The sequence below is a fragment of the Macaca fascicularis genome, chromosome 19, assembly GCF_037993035.2.
Source record: "Macaca fascicularis isolate 582-1 chromosome 19, T2T-MFA8v1.1".
In the NCBI taxonomy this organism is placed as follows: domain Eukaryota; kingdom Metazoa; phylum Chordata; class Mammalia; order Primates; family Cercopithecidae; genus Macaca; species Macaca fascicularis.
The window spans coordinates 12,503,397-12,521,388 of record NC_088393.1 but is presented as its reverse complement, the minus strand read 5'-3'; the positions used below and the strand labels follow the sequence as shown (position 1 = coordinate 12,521,388).

At 45.4% G+C, this 17,992-nt stretch overlaps 1 protein-coding gene across 1 annotated transcript in view; it reads right to left on the bottom strand.

Moving 5' to 3' along the window:
* Nucleotides 1–17,992, bottom strand: part of LOC102124420 (uncharacterized) — an 81,109-nt gene that overhangs the window by 25,732 nt on the left and 37,385 nt on the right. The gene's annotated exons all lie outside the window — the stretch shown is intronic.

Here is a 17,992-nt window from a genome sequence, read left to right as displayed (position 1 = left end):
TGGCAGTTGAGAAATCCATGGCTGGGAGACAATGGCATCTGCTGGGCAGGGCAGATAAGTGACAGAGGGAGAATGGGTGGGCAGGGGGCTACTGGAACAAAATGGTGGTCTGGGTCCCACAGCAGCAATGACTTTCAAGGCCAGGGAGAGGTGGGAAAAGATGAGGGCTCCCAGGATGCAATGCCAGAGACATGGTGATGTCCTTAGGTCCAGGACTGCTGGGGGCAGTGGCACTTGAGGGAGGTAGGTGTGGAAGGGCATCCTTGTGTGGACTGGGGAGGGAACATGAAGGAGCACAGGGTAAAGTTCAAATCATGGTTGAGGCCAGTTCAAGCTGAGGGTAAAAGTGCCTGGGGGAGGGCATGAGAGTCAAGTCAGGTTTGGGCGACAGGGCAGAGAGTTTCTAAGTTGTATGTGTCTGCTGAGGGATCCAGCAGGACTGGGTCCAGTCAGGGAGTTAGGGGCATTCAGAGTGAAGGGCTGGATCCTGGACATTTGTGCAGGCCAGGAGGGAAGAGGAAAGTAGTAGCAGGGAGCATAGAGTCCATGGGTATTGGGTGTGTGTCCTGTCAACCTCACTGAGGTTGACATTCTCCTGAGGCAGGAGAATGGCGTGAACCCGGGAGGTGGAGCTTGCAGTGAGCCAAGATCGCACAACTGCACTCCAGCCTGGGTGACAGAGCAAGACTCCGTCTCAAAAAAAAAAAAAGAATTATACAACTAAAAATAAAGGGCCAGATGTGGTGGCTTACACCTGTTATCCAAACACTTTGGGAGGCCAAGGCATTTTTTTTTAGTAGAGACGAGGTTACACCGTGTTAGCCAAGATGGTCTCGATCTCCTGACCTCGTGATCCACCTGCCTTGGCCTCCCAAAGTGCTGGGATTACAGGTGTGAGCCACCGTGCCCAGCCTTAGCTGTTTATTTTAAAGTGTTGGGATTACAGGTGTGAGCCACCATGCCTGGCCAGAAAGTGACATTGTTTACTTGCCACAGGTCAAGAACCCTCTACAGATAACGTGTAGATAAGTTATGAGGCCAGTTTTCCCGAGGGCTCTTATTAGTTCCATAAGTCAACTTTGCTTCTTTAAGGAAAGCATGCCATTCCAGACAAAGCCTTGGTAAAATAACCAGTTTTTCCAGTTGTGTCCTGTTACAACGGAAAATAGATTCTTACTGCACTTATGCAAATAACTATACTGCCATAAGTTGAGAATAATCACCAGGTTTTTTTTTTTTAAATTCTGGAGAAATCCAGTACAGGTAAAGCAATATGCTCAAAATTTTTTGCTTCCAGGAGTATACTTTATTCAATTGCTAAATGTTCTAAATAGCTCAAAAGAAAAGGTTTTCTTGACACTAAAAAAAAAAAAAAAGAATTTGCAATATTTAACACATCAGCTCTTTTTGACAGTCCTGGAAGTTTATGTTTTTTTCCCCTCTATTCCAATAGCACAATTTCTAAAGTTATTAAATACCTGCATTCAAGAGTACATGTCAGAATCCTATATCTGATTATAAACTGCTTTTTGGAAAGGATCAAAACAAGACAATTGTCTATGGATGACAAAAGTCTGAAGACAGCTATTATTAGAGTCACAATTGACTATGAATTTTGGTTACATGTGTGGCATACAACAATTTTACATAACATGTATATACTAAGTCATATCAGAATCATGAGTTTCCCGTAACTTTGGAACATACACCAATAACATTTATACAAATACAGCCCAAAGAAAGGCAAATACCATTTCATAATTGACAATGCTTCCTGTATGACTTTTATACCGAATAAGCCAAATGTGTCATTTTTGGACATCAGGGGACTTAATATCTAAAAGATTTTGGAAAGTTTGTCAAATATTAAAGGTTTAAAGCACTGGATATCATAAAATACGATCACGGGTTATTCATTTAGTCAAAGTGGTAACTCAAAACTTTTTTAAAAAGGTAAAACCCTCAAGCCTGTAATCCCAGCACTTTGGGAGGCCAAGACGGGCGGATCACAAGGTCAGGAGATCGAGACCATCCTGGCTAACACGGCGAAACCCCGTCTCTACTAAAAACACAAAAAATTAGCCGGGCGAGGTGGCGGCGCCTGTGGTCCCAGCTACTCGGGAGGCTGAGGCAGGAGAATGGCGGGAACCCGGGAGGCGGAGCTTGCAGTGAGCTGAGATCTGGCCACTGCACTCCAGCCTGGGCGACAGAGCGAGACTCCGTCTCAAAAAAAAAAAAAAGGTAAAACCCTTTACTCTGAAGAAGATTCAGCTTTCCAAGCAAGACCAAATGACGATAGCATGAGGCCAACTAAATCTGTCTCCTCTCTCTTCTTTTTTTGTAGTTTACTCAAAAGGCAAACAAAAATCTTTTATTTTACTTATTTATTTTTGTTTTGTGACACTGTCTTGCTCTGTCACCCAGGCTAAAGTGCAGTAATGCGATCTCAGCTCACTGCAACCTCCGCCTCCTGGATGAAAGTGATTTTCCTGCCTCAGGCTCCTGAGCAGCTGGGATTAAAGGTGTGTGTCACCATGCCTGGCTAAGTTTTGTATTTTTAGTAGAGGCAGGGTTTCACCATGTTGGCCAGGCTGGTCTCAAACTCCCGAATTTTTTTTTTTTTTTTTTTTTTTTTTGAGACGGAGTCTCGCTGTATCTCCCACACTGGAGTGCAGTGGCCGGATCTCGGCTCACTGCAAGCTCCGCCTCCCGGGTTCACGCCATTCTCCCGCCTCAGCCTCCCAAGTAGCTGAGACTACAGGCGACCGCCACCACGCCCAGCTAGTTTTTTTTGTATTTTTAGTAGAGACGGGGTTTCACCATGTTAGCCAGGATAGTCTCGATCTCCTGACCTCGTGATCCACCCGCCTCGGCCTCCCAAAGTGCCGGGATTACAGGCTTGAGCCACCGCGCCCGGCAAAACTCTCGATTTCAAGTGATCCACCCGCCTCAGCCTCCCAAAGTGATGGGATTACAGGCAGGAGCCACCATGCCCGGCCTTTTTATTATCTCTTAATATTATATTTTTCAAAACAAAATCAAATTTTATTTATGCATTAGTACAGTTTTTTTGTTTTTTTTTTGTTTTTTTTTTGAGATGGAGTCTCTCTCTGTCGCCCAGGCTAGAGTGCAGTGGTGCAATCTTGGCTCGCTGCAACCTCAATACTCCTGGTTTTGCAATACTCCTGCCTCAACCTCCCGAGTAGCTGGGATTATAGGCTTGTTCCACGACGCCCGGCTAATTTTTTCTAGTTTTAGTAGAGATGGGGTTTCACTGTGTTAGCCAGGATGATCTTGATCTCCTGACCTCGTGATCCGCCCGCCTCGGCCTCCCAAAGTGCTGGAATTACAGGTGCAGGTGTGAGCTACTGCGCCTAACCATTTTTTTTTTTCTTTTTTTTTTAAAGATGGAGTCCCACTCTGTCACCTGGGCTGGAGTATAGTGGCATAATCTTGGTTCACTGCAACCTCCACCCCCCGAGCTCAAGCAATCCTCCCACCTCAGCCTCCCAAGTAGTTGGGACCACAGATGTGTGTCACCACACCCAGCTAAGTTTCTGAATTTTTGGTAGAGACAGGGTTTCACCATTTTGCCCGGGCAGGTGTCAAACTCCTGACCTCAAGTGATCCACCTGACTTGGTCTCCCAAAGTGCTGGGATTACAAGCATAAGCCACCACACCCAGCCCATTAGTGTATCTTTAATGCTAAAGCTAGTTTTAAACAAAATTTTATAAATCTATCCAGTTCTAATTTGTTTGACCATAAGGTAAGATTTTCATAAACTTTTTTTTTTTTTTTTTTTTTGAGACGGAGTCTCGCTCTGTCGCCCAGGCTGGAGTGCAGTGGCGCGATCTCGGCTCACTGCAAGCTCCGCCTCCCGGGTTCACGCCATTCTCCTGCCTCAGCCTCCCGAGTAGCTGGGACTACAGGCGCCCACAACCGCGCCCGGCTAATTTTTTGTATTTTTAGTAGAGACGGGGTTTCACCGTGGTCTCGATCTCCTGACCTTGTGATCCGCCCGCCTCGGCCTCCCAAAGTGCTAGGATTACAGGCGTGAGCCACCGCGCCTGGCCCATAAACTTTTTATAATTTTTGCCTTGTTAAAGAACAAATCAATATTCCAGAAACCCTAATATTTTGACATATGGGCTGAGATTCTGGCCCTGTATCAGTGTGCTTTTAATATTTAATTTATGGAAGAGCTAAATATCCTTTTAATTTTAGTTAAGTTGCTCACACACAGAATTGTTTACAAATTTATTATTTTTTTTTTTGAGATGGAGTCTTACTCTGTCTCCCAGGCCGGAGCGCATTGGCGCGATCTGGGCTCACTGCAACCTCCACCTCCAGGGTTCAAGCAATTATCCTGCCTCAGCCTCCTGAGTAGCTGGGACTACAGGTGCACGCCACCACACCTGGCTAATTTTTTGTATGTTTAGTAGAGATGGGGTTTCATCATGTTGGCCAAGCTGGTCTTGAACTCCTGACCTCATGATCCACCTGCCTTGGCCTCCCAAAATGCTGAGATTATGGGCATGAGCCACTGCACCTGGCCTACAAATTTAATTTTTATAAACTTTACCACATGCTTAAACTTTCAGTTTTATCCTAATTTTTTACTCCTTTAATCTAGGCCAAAGAAAAAAAGGAGGCCGGGCGCGGTGGCTCAAGCCTGTAATCCCAGTACTTTGGGAGGCCGAAGCGGGTGGATCACGAAGTCAGGAGATCGAGACCATCCTGGCTAACATGGTGAAACCCCGTCTCTACTAAAAATACAAAAAACTAGCCGGGCGTGGTGGCGGGCGCCTGTAGTCCCAGCTACTCGGAGGCTGAGGCAGGAGAATGGCGTAAACCCGGGAGGCGGAGCTTGCAGTGAGCCGAGATCGGGCCACTGCACTCCAGCCTGGGTGACACAGCGAGACTCCGTCTCAAAAAAAAAAAAAAAAAAAGAAAAAAAAAAAAGGAAAATCCACATTCCCATGCGTTATAATCTTTTACCAAAAACATATTTCACTTTCCTTACACATCTTGCATATGAAACTTTTTTCAGTAGACTCAATTACATGTTACAGTGTTAACTCTTAGCAACTTTTATTTTTGGTGAAAAACTTGGCAAGTAAGCGATTTTAATTATGTACTAGGTGTGGAGCCTACGAACCTTTGTGAGAAGCAGTATTGTGGTAGAAAAACTTAAATTGTAATTGATGAACTGCTGAAGGCTGAATGGGGACAAGGTTCAGAGGTAAAACCTCTAGGGAGCTCAGTCTTAACAAAAAGCAAATGTTTAGCAAAATTTAAAACTTTTGCCCATGAGAGGCACTACAGAGGAAAAAGACACCCTACCGAAATGGGAAAGTTTCCCTCATTCCCTTAGCAGGTGTGCGATGGGGGTGTGACTTGCTTCTACAGTGCCCTGTTGCTCAAACCTCTAGGGGAGCATACAGATGGGCAGGCTGTGAGGCTCTGACCCCACAGCAGTGTCGAGTGGTGAATGTTTCCAGCTCCTGAAGCCCCAGTAGGTGTGTGTTACAGGGTGCTCTCTTAGTCTGCCTAGAGGCAGCTTGTGTTCATGAGCTCAATGAGACCCTCTACCTTGTTGCAAGGACAGAGGGCTTTCTGTATCCCGGGTTCTTGCCTTAGTGAACCGGAAGAATCAGATCACACATGGGCGTGGAGAATGAGCGAAAAGTTTTATTGAGTGGAAGTGATGGGGGAGCCAGAAGTGAGAGGCTCTTCCCGGGAGTTGGGCTGCTCGATGGCCCCGGCTCGGCCAAACTCTGCCTTGTCCTGCCAGTCCCGCCAGTTGATGGGCTGCCTCGTCCGCCAGCTGATGGCCTGCTGGCGTGCCAGTGCCTGTCAGTGTGCTCTTCTGCTGGCGTGCTCCTCTTGACAACCAGCTGCTTGTGTGTCTGCCCACTAGGGTCTGGGGTTTTTATAGGCCCAGGATGGGGCATGGTGGGCCAGGGTGGTCTTGGGAAATGCAACATTTGGGCAGGAAATGACTGTCCTCACCTAGGTCTGTCGGGGTGGAGCCCTAGCCAGGGATCACACCCTCCTCTACCCAGCACTTTCCTTACCCTCTTCCATATTATTTAAAGGGATCACGCTCTTCCCTTCCCGAAACGTCTGTATCACCATGACACTGGAGCAAATATAAGCAAGTCATACATCTGGTAAGGTCTTAATATTCAGAAAATACAATCAACTCCTACATCCAACTACAAAGAAAAAAATTCAAACACCCCAAATATAAAGTTTTGGAAAGAATATTGAAAAAAATGGAACCCACGTGCCCTGTCCAAAGGATTGTAAAATGGCTCAACCTCTATGGAAAACAGTATGGTGGTGCTCAAAAGCTAATTTAAAAAATGTTATCTTCCAGCAACCCACTTCCAGGTCTATTTTTATTCAATTTAAATAAATTGAAAATTGGATCTTGAAGAGATATTTGAAAACCATGGTTCACAATAGCTAAGAAGTAGATCAATCCATCAATGTCCATTGATGGTTGAATGGATAACCAAAATGTGGTAAGCATATACATACAATGGGATATTATTTAGCGTTAGAAAATAACATCGTGTTCCACGGTACAAGCAATGGTATATTAACTGCAAAAAGCCAGTCACAAAAATTAAAATACAGTATTATTCATCTTAGAGAAGAAGATTTGTCAAACTATCTTAACTATTTTAACATGTAAAATTCCTTCAGCTGGTATATTTTAAGATTTCTTACACTACTTAAGTACAATAAATTATGTACCAAGTAAAAAACTAATTGCTTAAAAGATGGGAAAGTATCTGAATGACATTTCTGCAAGATATATACAAATGGTTAATAAGCATGCAAAAGATGGTCGACATCAGGAGTCATTAGGCACAAGGATTTACACAATGTAGTTGAGTGGTTATTGAGTGTTTTCCACTCATGAAAAATATTTATAAACAAAATTTAAAAATATACATAGGTCAGGTGTGGTGGCTCACATCTGTAAATTCCGGCACTTTGGGAGGCTGAGGCAGGTGGATCACTTGAAGTCATGAGTTCAAGACCAGTCTGCATGGTGAAACCCTGTCTCTACTAAAAATATAAAAAATTAGCCCAGTGTGGTGGCATACATAGGTAATCCAGCAACTCAGGAGGCTGAGGCAGGATAAAAGCTTGAACCCAGGAGGTGGAGGTTGCAGTGAGCCAAGATTGTGCCACTGCACTCCAGCCTGGGCAACAGAGCAAGATTCCATCTCAAACTTACATAGAGCCACTTATTTCTCTGTCAAAAAATAAACAATATTGCAGCAGTTTCAAATGTATCACTGGGGACACATAGTTGATAATGTCCACTAGAGAGGGGAAATGGGTGTTCTGGAATGTGGGGAAGAAACCAGAAACTTAAGGATTTATCATCAGCCCTAGTAAGAACTAGGCTGGGGGGAATCTCAAGGACTGCTTCCTTGACCAAAGTTGAGTCAGGCTCCTCAGAACGCTCTTCTTGACCAGGCTTTGAGCTTAGAATGCCCTCAAATTTGGTATCTAATCAAGTTCCATTTCCCCCATCTATGATAATTAATCAGTCTCCCAACTCTTGACACCTAACCAAGTTCCATCTTCTCCCTCACCTTGCCCTTTAGCTATAATTCTCTTGTTGAGGCATTCAAGACTGAGTTCAATCTCTTTCCCATACTACAGTTCTCCTGACACATATTGCAATTATGTTGAGTGAAGCCTTGACATTTTTAAGAAGTTTTCAGTGCAGTCTCCCTCTGCATGGAATAAGGACTTAGACTTGAGACCCTGCTTCCTATGTCTGGAATGGTTGGTGATAAAAAGCTGCCTTTCTTTTTTTTTTTGAGACGGAGTCTCGCTCTGTCGCCCAGGCTGGAGTGCGGTGGCCGGATCTCAGCTCACTGCAAGCTCTGCCTCCCGGGTTTACGCCATTCTCCTGCCTCAGCCTCCCGAGTAGCTGGGACTACAGGCGCCTGCCACCTCGCCCGGCTAGTTTTTTGTATTTTTAGTAGAGATGGGGTTTCACCGTGTTAGCCAGGATGGTCTCGATCTCCTGACCTTGTGATCCGCCCGTCTCGGCCTCCCAAAGTGCTGGGATTACAGGCTTGAGCCACCGCGCCCGGCAAAGCTGCCTTTCTTTGGGGAGGAAGGAGGGTGTCCTGAGAGTGTCTATACTTACAAATCCAAACACAAGGTCAGATTTCTCTCCTGATGACCACTTTGTTGTCACCCCATACCCTGGGAGAGACTGGGGACTGTGGGCACACCACTGCCCGAGAGAACTGCAGGGTAGAGTTCATTTCCTGCAGTAATGGGCCACGATGCCTCAGAGTGCTGGCTACCAATAAAGACTCTACTCTGTGTCATGAAGGGGAATGACCAGATTTTCAATATGGAAGCTTTTCTCTCATTTGGTGAATTCTCTTGTCAAATTCCCCACCTTCTTTTTCTTTTCTTTTTTTTTTTTTAAGCATATAGTACCCAGTATTCCCAGGCATTCTCCATCCATTTACTAATCAGGCCCAATCCTGCTTAGCGCTGGTGAACAGATGAGGAGTTTAGGGTGGCATGGCCACACATGCTTCAATTTCTTGATGGTGTTTTTTGAAGCACAAAAGTTTTTTGTTTTTGTTTTTAGATGGAGTCTTGCTCTGGTGCCCAGGCTGGAGTGCAGCGGCGTGATCTCGGCTTACTACTACCTCCATCTCCTGGGTTCAAGCGATTCTCCTGCCTCAGTCTCCTGAGTAGCTGGGATTACAGGTGTGTGACACCCACGCCCAGCTAATTTTTCTATTTGTAGTAGAGACGGTGTTTCACCATGTTGGCCTGGCTGGTCTTGAACTCCTGACCTCATGATCCACCCACCTAGGCCTCCCAAAGTGCTGGGATTACAGGTGTGAGTCATCATCATTCCTGGCCAGAAGCACAAAAGTTTTAAATTCTAATGTAGTCTAAATGACATACTTGTTCTTTGATCCAAGGGCTCCTGGTGTCATGTCATAGAATCTTTTTCCTAAGTCCAAGATTATTAAGAATTTTGGGGCCAGGTGTAGTGGTTCACACTTGTAATCCCAGCACTTTGGGAGGCTGAGGCAGGAGGATCACTTGAGGTCAGGCGTTGGAGACCAGCCTGGCCAACATGGTGAAACCCCAAATCTACTAAAAATACAAAAATTAGCTGGACGTGATGGTGCACACCTGCAATCCCAGCTACTCAGGAGGCTGAAGCACGATAATCACTTGAACCTGGGAGGCAGAGGTTGCAGTGAGCCGACATCATGCCCCTGGGCAACAGAGCAAGACTCTGTCTCAAAAAAAAAAAAAAAAAAAAGGCGGCTGGGCGCAGGGGCTCATGCCTATAATCCCAGCACTTTGGGAGGCCGAGGCCAGAGGATCATGAGAAGAGATCGAGACCATCCTGGCTAACACGGTGAAACCCCGTCTCTACTAAAAATACAAAAATATTAGCCAGGCCTCTTGGCGGACGCCTGTAGTCCCAGCTATTCGGAACGCTGAGGCAGAATGGCATGAACCTGGGAGGCGGAGCTTGTGAGATTGTGCCACTGCACTCCAGCCTGGGCGACAGAGTGAGACTCTGTCTCAAAAAAAAAAAAAAAAAAAAAAAAAGAAAAGATTATGAAGATATTTTTGTTTGTTTTTTGGGTGGCACTTTCTGTAACATCAAGAGAGGGAGTTTCTCTTCTGTTCCCATGAGAGGAAAAGACTGGAGTATTTGAATAATTCTGCAGGCTGACATGGTAATGAAATCCACTAAACTATGGAGGATAAAACTCATACTATAATTTCATGCTATATACTATAATACTATTTTTATGTGGCAGTTATATATAATGTGCAAGTTATATAACTAAATCATATATACATACACTGCAAGTATACATGTATATACAGGTATATATACACATATACACACCATACGCTACACAAGATGTCAGGCTGTACCATAATACTGTACATGACTATCTTCCTTAAATTTTGAAATAAGCCTCAGCAACATATTTGCAAAAAAAAAAATTCAGCAATTTGTGACAGTATCTAAACCTCACGATAAAGTGGAATTTAATCCAGGAAAGCAATATTGCTTTTATCTCCGAAAATCAATTCATTCAATATACCATAATAGAATCAACATGAAAAATCAGTGTCCTTGTAGATGCAGAAAAAGCCTGTGACAAACCTCAACATCTCATGATTAAAAACAATAAACTAGAAATACAAAAGAATATTCTGGCTGTGTACGGTGGCTCACACCTGTAATCCTAGCACTTTGGGAGGCCAAGGCAGGTGGATCACCCGATGTCGGGAGTTCAAGACCAGCCTGACCAACATGAAGAAACCCCGTCTCTACTAAAAATACAAAATTAGCCGGGCATGGTGGCGCACGCCTGTAATCCCAGCCACTCAGGAGGCTGAGGCAGGACAATCGCTTGAACCCCGGGAGGCGGAGGTTGCGGTCAACCAAAGTTGTGCCATTGTACTCCAGCCTGGGCAACAAGAGAGAAATTCCATCTCAAAAATAATAATAATAATAATAATATTCTATGACAAGAGGTGCACTAAGAACAAAGAAAAACCTACTATAAGACAAGTACGAAAATGCAAAACTACCCTCATTCTTGATAATAAAAGGCTGCTTTTCCCCAAATCCCACAAGACACGGTGTATACTCTCACCCCTTCTGTTCAACTCAGAATAAAGGTACTACCTAGGCCAACCAGGCCAGAAAACACAAGCCTTCCGGATTTATAGGACATGTACATCTAACACCCTGGACAAATACATAGATTTTGTCCCTGCATATACAGGTGTACAAAAGGGCTGCGTTAGTTCTTTTTATGATTCTATGAAAGAATACCTAAGGCTGGATAATTCATATTGAAAAGAAGCTTATGTGGCTCATGATTACACAGGCTGTACAAGGAGCATGGCACTGGAATTTTCTATCTGGTGAGGGCCTCAGGAAGCTCTTACTCATGATGGAAGGCAAGACAAGCCAGGATGTCACACGTCCTTAAGAATATTAGGTTGGTGCAAAAGTAACTTCGGTTTCGGACTGTGAATTTTAAATCATTATAACAAGGCTAACTCTTCAAGGGCTTGCAGTAAAAGTCCTAAATATTCAGTTTCTCTCCTACATTTCCAACATTAACTCCATTCTCCAGTTCACAATATTATCAACTATTTCTTTTTTTTTTTTTTTTTTTGAGACGGAGTCTCGCACCGTCGCCCAGGCTGGAGTGCAGTGGCTGGATCTCAGCTCACTGCAAGCTCCGCCTCCCGGGTTCACGCCATTCTCCTGCCTCAGCCTCCCGAGTAGCTGGGACTACAGGCGCCTGCCACCTCGCCCGGCTAGTTTTTTGTATTTTTTTAGTAAAGACGGGGTTTCACCGGGTTAGCCAGGATGGTCTTGATCTCCTGACCTTGTGATCCGCCCGTCTCAGCCTCCCAAAGTGCTGGGATTACAGGCTTGAGCCACCGCGCCCGGCCTATTATCAACTATTTCTTCTTCATAGTATAACATTGTATTTATTCATCCTGTTTCAAACAGATGCAGTGTATTTTATTTTTTATTTTATCACAGAGCAACAGATGACTCTTTTTAAAGTATTTGTGTGCTATTTCTGAAAATTTCACAAGAGAAGAAGGCAGAGAAAAATCACCACACATCCCAGTGAACAAAACCTTTGTGTCTCTCCTTTTATTTTTTCTAGGCACAGACATCAGGATGCCTTTGGGTTGGGGTTCCTTTTTGGAAACTTTACAGAATTATCTGTCTTCCATTCCCCCTCCAATTTTTCCTGGTCCTCGATTTCAGAACTGCCTAGGCTGAGCTAAGATGCCCACCACTGCCATATCTCTTGGAGGGCCCAGTGCATACCAGCCCCTGAGTCATGCCTCCAAGAGGACAGCCTGAGGTAGGGGAATGGGGCCTCCCAAGGCAGCAGCTGAATGCTTTGTGGTAGGAGGAGACTCCTGGTATACTCTTCATCTAGACAACTTTTTATCTGTAGCTATTCACTTAGGAACAAAAAGGCAACTTCTTGCTTGACTCAGCTTTTAGCTTAATATTTTCCTTTTGGTATAAAAATTGGGGTCCTGAGGTTTTATTTTCCTTTCACATTATAAAAGCCTGTCCTCCAACCTATCAGCTATTAACAAAATTAAGCAACCCCCCCTCCCACCAACAACTAAGTGAACTGACCTGCTCTTGGCCAATATCACCAAAAAAAAACCCCTCAAAATGGCTGGGTGCGGTGGCTCACGCCTGTAATCCCAGCACTTTGGGAGGCCGAGGCGGGTGGATCACCTGAGGTCGCGAGTTCAAGACCAGCCTGACCAACATGGAGAAACTCCGTCTCTACTAAAAATACAAAATTAGCCAGGCATGGTAGCGCATCTACATGTAATCCCAGCTACTTGGGAGGCTGAGGCAGGAGAATCGCTTGAACCCAGGAGGCGGAGGTTGCGGTGAGCCGAGATCGCGCCATTGCACTCCAGCCTGGACAACAAGAGTGAAACTCCGTCTCAAAAAAAAAAAAAAACACCCCTCAAAATGGAGTTCCCCGCTGTGATGGGAAGATCAGAGCAGCCTCCTTATATTGTCTCCCTTTTAGAATATAGACACACAGCAACTGGCCTACATTCACGTTCATTAGACATCATCAGACTCACAAAACAGACTCTGTGGGCAGTAAGACACGAAATTACAAACACTATCTAAAGGGACTTAAGGAAAAGGGTAATTCATGCCTCAGAATTCATAAAATCTGGTGACACAGGCCTGTTTTTTGGGCAGGAATGGAATCACATGACAAATAACAGCCCCTCTTCCTACAGCATTCCTTCCTACCGTCTCCAAAAATTTTAAATATATATATATATATTTCCATAGGTTTATGGGGAGCAGGTGGTATACGGAGTATGTTCTTTAGTGGTGATTTGTGAAATTTTGGGACACCCATTACCGCAGCAGTATACACTGAATCCAACTTGTAGTCTTTTGGTTTTTCTTTATTTTTTTTTTTCTGAGACAGAGTCTTGCTCTGTTGCCCAGGCTGGAGTGCAGCGGTGTGATCTCGGCTCACTGCAAGCTCCGCCTCCCAGGTTCATGCCATTCTCCTGTCTCAGCCTGCTGAGTAGCTGGGGCTACAGGCGCCCACCACCACGCTGGGCTAATTTTTTGTATTTTTAGTAGAGACCAGGTTTCACTGTGTTAGCCAGGATAGTCTTGATCTCCTGACCTTGTGATCCACCCACCATGGCCTCAAAAAGTGCTGGGATTACAGACATGAGCCACCGCGCCCGGCCTGTTTTTTTTTTTGTTTTGAGGTGGAGTCTCACTCTGTCGCCCAGGCTGGAGTGCAGTGGCAGGATCTCGGCTCACTGCCACCTATACCCCCCAGGTTCATGCAAATCTCCTGTCTCAGCCTCCTGAGTAACTGGGACTACAGGCATGCGCCACCACACCCAGCTAATATTTGTACTTTTAGTAGAGATGGGGTTTCACAATATTGGCCAGGCTGGTCTTGAACTCTTGACCTCAGGTGATCTAGCGGTAGCATCAGTGCCTGGGGCAGGTACCCATTACTTAGCAGTCTGGGAAACGGAGTCTCCCTTTCCCCAGGGGAGTTAGAGAAGACTCTGCTCCACCACCTCTTGTGGAAGGTCTGACATCAGTCAGGCCCGCCCACAGCCATCCGGAGGCCCGACCGTCTCCCTGTGATGCTGTGCTTCAGCAGTCACGCTCCTGGTCTGCTTTCACGTTCCACCCTGGCACTGCCTTCTAGGTAGCAGTAGCAGAATTAGTGAAAGTACTAAAGTCTTTGAAATGCATAGAAGAAATAATGACATAAGTCGTCTTCTCTCTCTCTCTCTGCTTCAGCTACCAAACAGGGAAGGGCCCCCTGTCCGGTGGACACGTGACTCGCGTGACCTTACCTATCATTGGAGAGGGCTCACACTCCATACCCTCCCCCCTTGTCTTGTATCCAATAAATAACAGCGCAGCCAGACATTCGGAGCCACTACCGGTCTCCGCATCTAGGTGGTAGTGGTCCCCCAGGGCCAGCTGTCTTTTCTTCTATGTCTTTGTCTTGTGTCTTTATTTCTACCATCTCTCATCTCCGCACATGAGGAGAAAAACCCACAGGCCCAGTAGGGCTGGACCCTACATCTGGCGCTCCAACGTGGGTTTCTCCCTCACTGTGTGAAGTTGCGCTTTGAGCGCAGGACTCAGCAGAGGATTTCAACCACAGATTCCTGAGGATTGTGGTCAATAAGCTTGGTGGTAAGCTTGGGCACTCAGAGTATCCCGGGGACACCATGGGACTGGCCAGTACTAAGTACTCAGCTTATTTAAACTTTATAAAAACTCTCCTTAAAGAAGGAGGTGTAAAAGTTTCTACTGATAAGTTAATTGAATTGTTTGAGGTTGTAGATCTTCCTTGCCCTTGGTTTCCAACTGACGGAACTTTAGAATTTAAAGATTGGGATGAGATTGGCAGACAATTCAAAATTGCTCATAAAGGGGGACATATTATTATGCCCACCATTTGGTCAATTTGGGCTTCGGTTCGCTCTGTCCTAGACTACTTACAGACTCAGGAAGGCAACATGGAGACTGATCCCTTTCCTCTCCTCTAAGGAGGCTGAGGAAGTTCTCAGTTCTCTTTCCCCTGAGGATACTGTGCAGATTGAGACCGTAATTCTACAGGTGGACTTCCACTCTGACATTCCTGTGCCACCGCCGCCTACTCCAGAGCCTGCCGCGCCCCCATTATCGCTTTATGATGAACTTTTAACTGATCTCAATGAGCTTATTTCCCCCAACCAGCAAAATCCAGCTGAAACATATTACCAACAGCCGTTGCTTACGGTCAGACCCTCCTACCTTTCCTCACACTCTCAACGCTCCAGCTATGCAGACAGATGACATGACGCAGCCTGAAAAAGGGGCTCTAAACTGTTTCCATGCAGCCTGATACAGAGGCTCCGATTTCTACACAGCCTGGCGAAGAGGCTCTCAATTCTTGGCCCGGTAATGAGGCCCTCAACCCTGTCTCTGTTCACCCTGCTGTAGGGCTCTCAACCTTCTGCTGTTCCGCCCGGTAACGAGACGAGACCCTCAACCCTATCCCTCCGCAGCCTAGTTTTTCATTTCTCATGCCTGTTTCTCTTTCGGCAACTCAGGCTGCCTTGAAGCCTGGGTCTCTTTCCACAATTCGGGATCCCTTGAAGCCTCATGCTCCCTTCAAGCCTGGTCCACAGATACCTCGACAGCCTGGATTTCAGGCCCATGAAAGACCTGCTCAGCAGGTAATCTCCTCTTAGCCGGGTCTACAGATCCTCAACTCTTCCTCCATTCAAAATTCCAACCTTTTTCCGCTTCCGGTCTGGTCGCTACTGCTGTTGCCAACACCACCATTGCCGCTCATCAGCAACAAGTTACATACATCCCTGAAAATGACACTCCGCTTATGAGGGCTACAGCACAGGCAAGAGAATATGGGGATCCCGAAGCCTGGCAATTTTACAGCCTCCAATACCCGCCGTCCCATTGGCACCAAATCAGCCACAGCCCGTTGATCCTGCTCAGCAGGCGGCTGACCCTGTGGCTCCTCAAGATCAACAGCCTGACAATCAAGCCCCTCAGCCTGACAATCAGGCTGCTCAGGGAAATAATCAGGCTCCACAACTGCCTGCCACTGGGGCACAGCCAGTTCCTGGTATTCCTGTTGTCCAGGCAGTAGTTCAACCTGACCCCATACATCCAGGCCAGGTTCAGCTATGCCCTGCTACTTAGGAAAGTCTTTCTTTTAAATTCCTCAAAGATTTCAAAGAATCAGTGAAGCAGTACGGCACCAACTCTACTTTTGTCCATTCCACATTAAAAGCCCTGGCAGAAGATAAACGTTTGGTGCCCTATGACTGGGAAATTTTAGCAAAGTCAGCCTTATCTAAATCTCAATATTTACAATTCAGGACTTGGTGGGTTGATGCTGTCCAGGAACGCATTCGTCTTCATCAGGGCTCTAATCCTCCTGTTAACGTTATGGCTGACCAGTTACTGGGAATGGGCCAGTGGGCCGCAATTCAAAACCAAACTATTCTAAATGATGAGGTTATTGAACGATTCTGAAAATGCTGCCTAGATGCTTGGGATAAGATTCAAGATGATGGCAAATTATGCCCATCTTTTACACCCGTCAGACAGGGACAACATGAACCCTATCCAGACTTTATTGCCCTTCTTCACGACGCAGCAGAAAAAGCTATCCCTGATAGCCACAGCCAACAACTTGTTGTAAAACTTATGGTTTATGAACAAGCAAATCCAGACTTCCTCTCCTTACCACTATTTAGGAATGCAGCTAGAAGACAAGGTTATTAAGCCCCCAAAAGTTCAGCTCAGACAAGACTCTTTAAAAACTGTAAATGATTTCCAAAAATTACTTGGAGATGTTAACTGGATTCGCCCCTCCTTAGGCATTCCTACATACGCGACGTCTAATCTTTTTGCAACGTTGCGGGGCAATCCTGATTTACGCAGCAAAGGGTCTTTGATCCCTGAGCAGATTCTGAATGACAACTTACAGAAAAACGCATTCAACAATCTCAGGTTACCAGGGCAAATCTACACCTACCTTTTGAAATACTAATCTTTCCTACTGAACATTCACCAACAGGACTCATTATCCAGGGACCTCATTTACTTGAATGGTGTTTTCTCCCACACAGCTCTTTACGGACACTTACCATTTACCTAGATCAAATTTCTATCTTAATTGGTCAGCCTCGTTCTCGTCTCCTTTGTCTTTCGGGTACAGAGCCCCAAAAAATCATTGTTCCCCTCACCCGATTACAGGTCCAATAGGCTTTTGCAACCTGCATTGCTTGGCAAGTAGATTTGGCCGGTTTCCCGGGTATAACTGACAATCATTATCCTAAGCGTAAAACTATTCCAGTTCCTTAAACTCACTTCTTGGATCTTATCTAACATTACTAGAAACACTCCATTAGCTGAAGCTGTCACTGTTTTTACTGATGCTTCCTGTAATGGCTGAGCAGCACATACAGGGCCAAAAGAACATGTTCTTAACCAGGAGCAACTTCTGCACCAGCTGAGCTAATCCCTGTCCTGGCTGTTCTTGAAGATTTCCCTGAACCAGTTAACATTGTTTCTGATTCTGCACAGGTAGTACATGTTGCTCACAAAACTGAAACTGCCTTCATCAAATTTCTGCCTGATGATAACCTACTTTTTCTTTTCCAAAGGTTTCAGTCCCTACTCAAGAGCAAGGTCTTCTTCTTTCTACATTACTCACATTCGGGCTCACACGCCCCTCCCCCCCTCAGCAGCCAATGCCAAAGCTGATACATTAGTTGCTCCCATTTTTACAGATGCAGAAAATTTTCACGCTTTAACTCATGTCAACACTGCCAGACTCCAGACTCCAGAAAAAGTTCCCCCTTACATGGAAACAAGCTAAAACCATTGTAGGTCACTGACCTACTTGCCAGGTACTAATTTTACAGCCACTTTCTTCATGAGTTAATCCTAGAGGACTTTCACAGAATGCTCTCTGGCAAATGGACGTGACTCATTATCCAGCTTTCGGCAAACTCTCTTTTATACATGTAACTATTGACACCTTTTCTCATTTTTCTGGGCCACATGTCAAATGGGGGAAAGTACAGCTCATGTTAAACAGCACATGCTTTCATGTTTCTCGGTTATGGGCTGTCCCGAGAAACTAAAAACTGACAACGGTCCCGGCTACACTAGTGCTGCTTTTAAAAAGTTCACTCAAACACGGACAATTACTCACACAACTGGCATCCCCTATAACTCTCAAGGACAAGCATTGGTAGAACGAGCTAATAAAACACTCAAAGATCAACTTCGAAAACAGGACACTAGGCCAGGCACGGTGGTTCCTGCCTGTAATCCCAGCACTTTGGAA